The sequence below is a fragment of the Setaria italica genome, chromosome VII, assembly GCF_000263155.2.
Source record: "Setaria italica strain Yugu1 chromosome VII, Setaria_italica_v2.0, whole genome shotgun sequence".
Classification (NCBI taxonomy): domain Eukaryota; kingdom Viridiplantae; phylum Streptophyta; class Magnoliopsida; order Poales; family Poaceae; genus Setaria; species Setaria italica.
In genome coordinates, this window is record NC_028456.1 from 3,590,420 (window position 1) to 3,601,444 (window position 11,025).

Consider the following 11,025-nt stretch of genomic DNA (forward strand, 5'->3'; position numbering starts at 1 on the left):
TATTCAACAACTTATTGTCTTAGTTCTGCAGCTTCTTGTAGCCCTCCTAATAAAACTTCAGATCTTGACCTTGTAGCTGAGGCTAGCTGCACAACCACATATTTAAGAAAGGGACTTGACTGCAAATCATGAGGACCAAAATTTGGTACTGCAACCCCAATGATTGTTTTCAATATTTCATCCTACAAATGAAAGGAGCAGAAGTCAAACTTCGATCTTAAACAAAGTAACAGAATAAAGTAAAGAATACAAGAGCAAGATAATCACTTGTTTAGTTATATACCATGATATGTGATTGAATTTCAGCACTGTAGGAACGTGGTGTTGACGCCGGATTTTGACACATGTTAGGTCGGCGTCAAGAAAAGGAGAAAGTGGCCGACGTGGTTAAAACAGAAGGATGGGCTAAGGAAATCAGCCAATAAAGCTACAATGTTCGACCGATTAGCCGATGAAGTCAATGGGGACTGGCCGATTGGAAGCCAGGGCAGCTCAGCCGATATGGGCTTAAATGGGCCAAGGCGGTAACAGGATGAAGATAGAGTTGGCCCATAGAAGATTGATTAGTGTTCGACTCTGATGCGAGCTATATCTGTATGTAAATATTTGTTATTTTTGAATTAGAGATAAAATCATAGTCGGTTAGGAAATCAGTTGTAGTAGGGTATAAATAGGTGCCTCGAAAGGCTTGTAAAACAACACAACAATCATCAATACAAATCTACTTTTTCACGTAACTTGACTTTCAAGTCGGCGACTTCGCCAAATCCTTCTTCTTTTCATGAGTTCATGCGAGTTGGCAGGACTGCATCAATACAACCTTCGGCCAATTTGTAAGTTCCGCGTATCGAGTAATATCTAAGCTTTAACTTTGGGCGCATCGCTGTTGTTTCGTTTAGATTTATTCACCAGTTATCGATATTTACTAGAATCATAGGTTATACCTGTTATTTTAGTTTTTATCACCAGTTATCCAGCTTGAGACACGAACTGTTGGCTATATCAATATTTTATTTATTATCATACAGCCAATTAGATCTGTTCTAAGTGTTGTCCCTGTAGCATTATTTAGGTTACTTCAGTAGTTTCTTTTACAATTGCCACGTGATTATCGGCTGTTTCATAGACGGTCATCTTTACACTAAATCGGCCAATTTGCTGATACATCTTTTGGAATAGATCGGAACTTCAGCCGATCGAATCTTTGGAATTTGATATCTTTTCTTCCTTATCAATTGACAGGTCAGATTGACTGGCACGCCACGTGAACAGCACCAGGGCAATAACCCGAACAAGAGCTAAGAAGATTCTTCCGGGTCGTGTGTCCGACGCAGGTCGTCTAATTTTTGGCGTCAACACACTTTTGGCACGCCCGGTGGGACAGAAGCAAGATCCAACATGTCGAAGACAACATCATTGAAGTCACCGAGGCAGATCTCAAGGATGACCAGAAGGATGAGATGGCAAAGGCTATGGAAGAATTCAAGAAGGCATGCCTGCAATCCTACAGTCGTACCAGAAGCGGGGAACCCATCAAGAAGATCGCCCTTCCGACTCCTCGCTAGATCACCATTGCTGAAGACTCGGGGAAGATGTCCGAGATGATCCAGCAGTCTGTTTATCAGGCTATGATTGATCAATCCAAGGTGATGACCCGCATGGTGTACAACGCCGTCATCAGCTCTATGGTCAATGGTGCGGCGCAGGGGTATCAAGGACCAGCTTACGCCACTCCTATCAGTGCACCGGTCAGATGCTTTTCGGTGGCACCCAACATGTTCCAATCGGCTCCTCAGTCGATGCAAATGCAGAGAGGGGAGTACAACACCACATTGCCCCTAGGTTATAGTGGTGCACCACCTTTCCAATCGCAAGTACCGTTTCACATGAATATGCTCTATGTTACCATCTTGATGTAATTGTTTTTACTAAAATTTAAAGTGGATTTTGGGCAAGATTAATAAAATTTTCTACAAAATTTACTTAACCTTAAAATCTTATTCCTTGTTCAACCCTATGCATGCTCTTGTTATATATTTGCGTAAGACTTGCGAGTACCTTTTTGTACTCATGTTGCTATCGCTCACTAAGTTGCGGCCGTGTTTTGTCACTTTTACCCCGCCAATCCGAGAGTGGGTGATGAGTCGTTATTGCTTTGGTGGTGTTCTTGGGCAACGACACCATCATTTCTTTTGCGTTAATCTATCGTAGCGAATATGTAGATGTGCTCTTTTCATGAGTTAGATGTTGGAAAACTTGAACCTTAATATTTAATCTCATGTTGTTGTTGTGGTCATGGGTCTAAGACTTGTACTTTAAAGCTCATTCATTTAAATTTCAAATTTGTCCAAAACTTGTATTTTGGAGCTCATTCATTTAAATTTAGATTTGAACCATGTATGTCATGAACTTGTAATCTTAATTGTTGAACTTTTGTAATGCTTAAAATTGCTCTTTATGGTTTATGTGGTGATGTGCAATTTGTACGGTTGGTGTTGCTCGCTCTTAGGCATGTTGTGAAACACCTACTGGGATTACTGGATTTGTCTCTTATTATGTTGAATTGCACCGAGTCTTGTATCTCTAAGATAGTGTTTGGTTCAACCTCTGGTAATGCAAATGGAAATGAAATTAGGTTATAGGGGAATCAAAGGCGGGATAAGTGATTATTGTCTTTGTTTGGCTGCCAAATGTAACGGTATCAAATCACAGAGAAGAGAAGAGTGTGTTTGAAGGAGCCGTCCCCATCGAGTGCGAGGTAGCCAGAGTTATCAGCCATTGGCCTGCCCAAATAGCAATGTGATGGTAATGTAGGGGTGGGGCTCCACTTCACCTTGAAGACGCTAGCAAGCTCCACCATTTGAAGCACGCTGGCCACCGCCTGCCGCCCACCGGTGTAACTAAGAAGCGGCAGCAGGCAAGAGCCATGTAGAAGAAAACACATCTGGGAGGAGAGGGAAGAAGTGATTCATGATTCTCTTGACAGATAAGAAGCAATTCATGGTGCTTTTGCTGGAGATGGCAGGGTGCCGGTGAGCTGGTCACCAATACAGCTCCTCCAAAAGCGGATAGCGAGGGGTGTACTGCTCCCGTATAGAACGCGAGGGGCCAGAGCTCGTCACCCATGAAAAGGATGGGTAGAATCAGAGGTGGCTATTGGATGATCTTGCTGAAGAGAGGCAAAGGCAGCCATGGTCACCGACGGAGCTCTAGTGCAGGGGAACAAGGGGCGGGAGGAAGATGAAGAGGCAGTCCAAGAGGCGGCGCTCGATTCTTCAAGCGGCGGTGATACCGCGGAGGTGGGGAAGCAATAAGAGCCACAGATGGACGTAATTAGATATGAGTAGCCTGGTATTGGATTACGCGGTATCCGATTACTGGCTGTGTCAAAACAAACATATTTAACGGGATCTGTTAACTTCCGCAATCTGATTACGTTACAAATCTCCCAACCAAACGCTATCTAAGTGAGTTATCACTTGCAGTGCCGGCCCTGCAAGGGTGCACTGGGTGCGACGGCCTAGGGCCCACGGGAGGGAGGGGCCCAGGCCCAGGACCCAAGGTAGTATACAGCACTAGCGGGCCCTTTAGACTGTGCGATACTGCGATAGAGAACAGACTACAGAGAGACCCCGGTCGGACCTTTAGGCCCTTTACACCGTGCGACATAGAGAACAGACTAACAGAGGGTCAGAGTCAGAGGCTATTTAGGCTTTAGCCTTTAGACCTACCGCCTACGGGACATAGGGACTCAGGACGACGGGATAGTGACGCGTGCGCCGCCGGCCGAATGCGAATCGCCGCCGTGCGACTGCCGACTGGAGAGTTTGCGTCACCGTGCGCGTGTGGCACTGTGGCTCCCGGGGTTGTCCCGCGTCGGCGGCTCGGCGTGTCCGCTTCCGAGTTCCGCTTCTTCGTCGAATCGTCATCTCGTCGACTCGGACTCACGGCACCGCGCACAACAAGGCAGCGATTAGGTCCTAGGTATTTTTTTTCCTTGATCGTTTTTTAATCTAAATTAATTACTTCGGACTTCTAGTACTTGGTACTCATATAGTCGTGTTTTTCTTCTAATTTAGGTGTTAGAATCTTAGAATGTTACCTAAGAAACATTTGTGGGGGGCTTAGAAAAGAAAACGAAAAAGAGTAGAAGATCAATTTATTGAATCTCAAAAAGGTGCTATACATAAGTTTTTTTCAGCTTCAAGCAGTGTTGTGCCTGATGATAATCTTGTGGATGCACTTGATATTGAAGAACAAGGGCAGCAACAAGTTAATGATAATTTAAGTGAACAAGTTGATGACATTGATGATGCTACAGAGAATGAAAATTTACAGCCTTCCTCTCAACCTGAAAATTCAATTGATGATGTGCAAGAAGCTTCTATTCATGATGTCTTTGATCCTAGAACTTGGGGAAATCTTGATAATAAGGGTAGAGATATATTGATTGAAAAGGGGCCGGTGAGAGAATTGAATCTTGAGTTCCCTGCAGATGCTCTTAGTAGACATTTTTCATATGCTTACTACTCCAGAAAGTTAAGCAATGGTGAGTTTTTTCATATTAGTTTTAGTCTACATTGTTCCTCGATAATTATCAAACATTATCAAACATGTTAAATTAAAAATATATCACTAGATTTGTTTTCGTTTTGCAAGAAAAATTAGTGCTTATATATATTATAAGATTTATATATAGTTTAGAGGGGCTCTCGCGACGGGTTCGCCAGAGGGCCCTCAAAAACTTAGGACCGGCACTGATCACTTGACACGTCTTAAAATGAGTAAGTGTTGGCTCGTCCTATTAGCACGACTGTCAATGTCAATTCACTTGATTCGAGTTTAAATTCCTGTGATTACTTCCCACTAGCAGGGCACCTGGCATTCTCCAACAACGCTAGCGGCGGCGCCGCAACCGTCGCGGTTGACTGCAACAATGCGGGGCATCGTGCAGTCTCTAGGAGGTGGATCACCTGGAGCACCCGCTCATGTTCCCGAGGACAAACCCGCCAACACCACCGGAGGAGAATGAGAGGGAGCTCGTGGTCCTCGTTCAGGTCACCGTCTTCAGCTGTGGCGGCTCGTCGTCGGGTACCGGTCCAGCCACGCCGTCGCGGACAGCGCCAGCACTGCCCAGTTCATGGCCGCCATCGGCGAGCTGGCGCGCGTCGCGGAGAGCGTCTCCGTCGCGTCGCAGTGGTGCCGTGAGGCTATGCTGGAGCCGTCGTCAGCGCTAGTGGCTGCCGCGGGCCTACCCGACGGTCCCGACCCTTCCAGTGCCGCCAACTGGCTGCTCAAGTACCTCGCCGTCTACGTCCCGGCCGACCAAATCAACCACTCGAAGAACCAGTACGTGTCAGCCGGACTCACTCCGGCAAGATCAAACAGCACTCAAAGAAGAATGGAGGATGAACTCTGGAACTTGGTGTCGCGAACTGCTCACGACGCTTTCTGTCTTAGCCTTTATTTATACTAGCGTTTACAAACTGAAAAACGAAAGAAGAGTCTAGCCTCGCTGCATGCGCGCGCCACGATCTGTTAGCTGGGTGTGCCATCCCACACGCCACGACGCGCACGCCGGCGAGATTACAGGACGCGCTCAAACTCCAGTTAAGCCAGACAATTGGGCTCTTTGTGAAACAAACTAACCGACTAACAGACACATACTACTGAACACAAGTTTAAAGAAGCTAACAATTCACCCCCTAAACTTGATGTTCCTTGACGATCCTGCCAATTCCCAGTTGGACGCACAGCTCACAAAACTTGTCTCGCCCAAGTGGTTTCGTCAGGATGTCGGCCAGCTGCTCCTCAGTGCGAACATGTTCAACGTCAAGCATCCCCTTCTCAATGCAATCACGAATAAAATGGAACCTGAAATCTATATGCTTACTCCTCTCATGAAAAACAGGGTTCTTACTGAGTGCTATTGCTGATTGACTGTCCATCTTCAGCTTGAAGGATTTGCGCTGCTCGCTCTTTAGTTCAGAGAGCAGCTGTGAGAGCCAGAGCCCCTGGCACGCTGCCGTTGCGCCTGCAATGTATTCGGCTTCACAGGATGAGAGTGCTACAACCTTCTGCTTCATGTCTGCATCACTGTATCCTAGCAATACTGCTTCAGCTCCGGCCTTCCTATAATGACAGCCATAGTCGATTGTTCCTGCTATGTATCTGAGAATCCGCTTTACCGCCGCCAGATGCTCGGTAGTTGGACCCTCCATGAATCTGCTGACATACCCCACAGCAAAGGTGATATCAGGCCTTGTGTGCACCAGGTACCTCAGGGAACCGACGATTCCGCGATACTCAGTGGTGTCGATTGGCGGTGTTGAGCTAATCTTGCTGAGCTTGAATCTGGGCTCCATCGGCGTGTAGCAAGGGTTGCAGTCACCTAGCCCCGCCTTGTCGAGCACCTTGCGCGCGTACGCCGTCTGGGAGAGGCAGATGCCGCCGCTCCTCTGGTTCACCTCGATGCCCAGGTAGAAGCTGAGCAAACCGAGGTCGCTCATCTTGAACTGGGCCTTCATCTCGTGCTTGAACCGGTCGATCTCACTGTCGTCATTCCCGGTGATGATGAGGTCGTCGACGTACATGCCCACAAGTAGTCGGGACGCGCCATGGCCGCGGGCGTACACGGCGTGCTCGGAGATGCTGTGCTTGAAACTCAGATCGCGCAGGGTCTGGTCGAGCCTCGTGTTCCAGGCGCGTGGGGCCTGGCGGAGACCGTAGAGCGCCTTGTCGAGTCGTAGCACCTTGTCTTCTTGGCCAGCGACGACGAAGCCGGGAGGCTGACGCACGTAGACTTCTTCTTTCAGCTCACCGTTGAGAAATGCGGACTTAACATCCATGTGGTGCACTGGCCACCCCTCCTGGGCGGCGAGCGCCAGCAACAATCGGACAGACTCAATCCTCGCCACGGGAGCGAACACTTCTTCAAAGTCCACCCCCTACTGCTGCATGTATCCCTTGGCGACGAGCCTGGCTTTGTGCTTCACCACCTCCCCAGCGCTGTTCTTCTTGACCTTGTACACCCACTTGAGGCCGATTGGCCGGTGGCCGGCCGGTAGTGTCTCCAGACGCCAGGTGCTATTGCTCTCGATCGAGTGCATCTCTTCTAGCATTGCCCGGCGCCAGGACTCGTGCTGCTCCGCCTCTGCAAAAGACACCGGTTCTTCCCCAATTTGCAGGAAGAGTTCAGCTTCAAGGTTGCGGGGCGCGTGGCCAGGTGGTGTGGCCGGGCCAAGGACATTGTTGATGGTACGGAACCGTGGCAGGACATCGTCGTTGTCGGAGTCGAGGAAGTCGAAAGCGTTCGGTGGCGGCGATACGAAGATAGGGGCGTTCGGTGGTTTTGGAGCGGGTGGAGCCGACGCGCTGCCGCCGCCGCCGGATGGTGGGCTTGGCGTCTCCACCTCTCCGGTCGTGGCTTCCTCCATGCTGTAGTCAACGACGAGTTCTGCCTCCTGCTCCAGCTTGTCGTCGTTCACCTTGCTCCAGTCCCAGCTCACGTCTTCCTGGAACACGGCGTCACGGGTCACGTGCACGTGCCGTGCTACTGGGTCGTAGAAACGCCATGCCTTGGCGCCCGGCTCGTACCCAATGAAGACCATCGGAGAACTCCTGTCGTCGAGCTTCTTGAGATGAGGGCGCGCCGTCTTCACGTGTGCGACACAGCCGAATGTGCGCAAGTGCTCGACGTTAGGCTTGCGGCCGTGCCAAGCCTCAAATGGCGTCTTGCCCACCACGCTCTTCGTGGGCGCCCGGTTCAGAAGGAAGACAGCTGTCGTGACGGCCTCTCCCCAGAATGCTGCGGGCACCCCTCTGCCCTTGAGGAGACTCCGCGCCATGGTGACGACCGACTGATTCCTCCTTTCGACGACACCGTTCTGCTGCGGCGTGTACGGAGCGGAGTGCTGGCGCTTGATGCCGTGCTTGGAGCAATGTTCCTCGAACGCGATGGAAGTGAACTCCCCCCCATGATCCGTGCGCAGAACGCGCAGTCGGCGCCCTGTCTCCACCTCCACTCGAACCTGGAAGTGCTTTACCGCTTCTAGTGCATCGCTCTTGCTCATTAGCAGGGACAACCACATGTACCGGCTGTGGTTGTCGACGAGGAGGAGGAAATACGCCTTCCCTCCTGGAGTTGCCGGTGAGATCGGCCCGCAGAGGTCGCCGTGGACCAGGTCGAGGATCCCGTCAGCCCGCCGCTTCGCCTGTGCTGGGAACGGCTTTCACTTGAGCTTGGTGGCGACGCAGTCGGTGCAGAGCTGGTGTACATGCTCCACTGGCGGTAGCCCGTGTACTAGCTTCTCCTTGCTAAGTTTCCGTAGGGCGTCGAAGTGCAGATGGCCGTAGCGCTCATGCCAGAGCCACGACCTGTCATCGCACCGCGCCGCCAGACAGAGCGGTCGGGCGATCTTGACGCGCAGGGTGTACAGACGATTGGCGGAACGCTTCACCCTGGCTAGGAGCCTCTTCTTCTCGTCGCGAATGCGCAAAGTCCCGTCGTCGATGTGGACGCCGCAGCCACCTTCGTCGAGCTGGCCAAGGCTCACGATGTTGGTAGTGAGCCTCAGAATGAAGTACACCCCCGTGATGGGAGTGTGCTCCCCGGTCTTGCCCTCAAGAATCACCGTCCCGGTGCCTTCAATCGGCACCACGGAGCTGTCCCCGAACTTGACGACGCCGCGGATCTGAGTGTCGAGGTTGTGGAAGGCAGAGCGGCATCCGGACATGTGATTGGTGGCGCCGCTGTCCAGGTGCCATAGCGTCTCGTTGCGGTCATCTTCATCTGCATCGAGCTGGGCGAAGACCTTCGCTTCGACGATCTGGAGAGGACGGCGGCTGCCAGCGAGCTGAGAGGAGACGTGCTGCTGCAGCGTGTCTGAGGTCAACGACGCCCTTGCCATCAGCAAGGTGGGCTCATTGTCCTCCTCTTCCGCTTGGGTCAGATGGGCCTCCGCCCTCTTCCTGGACCTGCATTCTTTGGCCCAGTGGCCCTTCTTGCCGCAGTAGCGGCACCTGTCAGTTTTCTTGGGCCTGCCCACACCTTCACCAGCAGCAGGATGTCCAAGGCGTGGACCGCTGTTGCCACGGGTACGGGATTCCCCGCTGCGCCTGTTGCCGCCGCCGCCGGAACCGCTAGAGCTCCCCTTCTCACCTTCTCCTGCGCCGATCTTCAGCTTTGCGAGCCACTCCTCCTGAGTCATGAGGAGCCGCCCCTGGTTGTCGACGACCGGAGATGGCTTGCGGCGCTGCTCGACGGCGCGCAATCTTCCGGTGACCTCCTCCACAGATACGGTGCTCAAGTCGAGAAGAGTCTCGATTGCGATGGCTACCTGGGAGAGGTGCTCGGGGACGACTTGTAGTATCTTCCGCACGATGTCAACGTCGGGGATGTCATCGCCGAGGATGCGAAGGTTGTTGGCGAGGCCAGTCACACGGACGGAGAAATCCTCCGCCGACTCCCCTTCTTTCTAGCCCAGCACTGCAAACTCTCGCCGGAGCTGCTGGGCGTTGGACTCGCGTACGCGCTCGACGCCGACGCAGATCGTCTTCACCGCCTCCCACGCTGCTTGCGTCGTGCGCTTGCCACGGAGCGTGGGCAGCATCTCTGCCGGGACGGAGCGCAGAATGGCCGCCAATGCTAAGCGATCGTCGCGGTACTCGACCTCCTCGCTGTCTTCAGGCTCGATGGCGTACCAGATCCCTGCTGCCTCCATGTTCACCTGCATCAGCATTGCCCATTCCTGGTAATTGGAACGGGTGAGCGTCGGGTACTGGACGGTGGCGCCCGTCTCCTTGATCGTGCGTTTGACGATGATCTCTGGGTGACGACGGCCGCGGCGGGACGTGGGGGAGGGCGACGGACAACGGCGATGCGGCGGCGTGTGCGAACGCCCGCCATGCGGTGCTGAGCGCACGGACATGATCAGATCCCTCTCTCGATAGCTCTGGTACCAAATGTCAGCCGGACTCACTCCGGCAAGATCAAACAGCACTCAAAGAAGAATGGAGGATGAACTCTGGAACTTGGTGTCGCGAACTGCTCACGACGCTTTCTGTCTTAGCCTTTATTTATACTAGCGTTTACAAACTGAAAAACGAAAGAAGAGGCTAGCCTCGCTGCATGCGCGCGCCACGATCTGTTAGCTGCGTGTGCCATCCCACACGCCACGACGCGCACGCCGGCGAGATTACAGGACGCGCTCAAACTCCAGTTAAGCCGGACAGTTGGGCTCTTTGTGAAACAAACTAACCGACTAACAGACACATACTACTGAACACAAGTTTAAAGAAGCTAACAGTACGACACGGCGCACGCAGGCGCACGGTGTTCGGCGTTCGAGGCGCTCATCGCCACGGCAAGCCGCACCCGCGTGGCGGGGTTCGGCGCGGACGCCGTCATCCACCTCTGCTTCGCGATGAGCACGCGCGCCCTGCTGCGGGGCTCCCTCCCGCGCGGCGGCACCGGGTTCTACGGCAGCTGCTACTACATCATGCGCGTGTCCGCGCCCGCGTGGAAGGTGGCGAGCTCCTCGGTGGCGAAGGTGGTGAGGCTGATCAAGGACGGGAAGCGGCGGATGCCGGCGGAGTTCGCGCGGTGGGCGGCGGGGAGGAGGTGCCCGCCAGCGACCCGTACCGGATCACGGCGGACTACCGGACGCTGCTGGTCTTCGACTGGTCCCGGCTCGCATTCGCCGAGGTTGACTACTGGTGGGGCCCACCAGCGCATGTCGTGCCGCTCACGAACCTTTCCCACGTCGCCACCAGCCCACCACGTGTATTCTGGTGAGGCCACGGGCACATCACAAGCCGGGTGGGACCTGGCTCCTCACGCAGTGCATCACCGCCGAGTTCCACAAGGCGATGCTCGAGATGAGCTGAATTATACAGTAATTACTTATAAGTGAAAGGTGTTCTTGTGAGAATTGCGGCAAATGCATTTGGTAAAAAGGTGGATTCATCACCTTGTTTTTTTTTATTATTTGAGCATATTGATTTTTTTTCTAAGAACATTGATCC

The 11,025-nt window shown here is 52.6% G+C and overlaps 1 pseudogene; it reads left to right on the forward strand.

Moving 5' to 3' along the window:
• The first annotated feature begins 4,955 nt into the window (after positions 1 to 4,955).
• Positions 4,956 to 10,887, forward strand: LOC101771802 (annotated as a pseudogene).
• Positions 10,888 to 11,025: the final 138 nt, after the last annotated feature.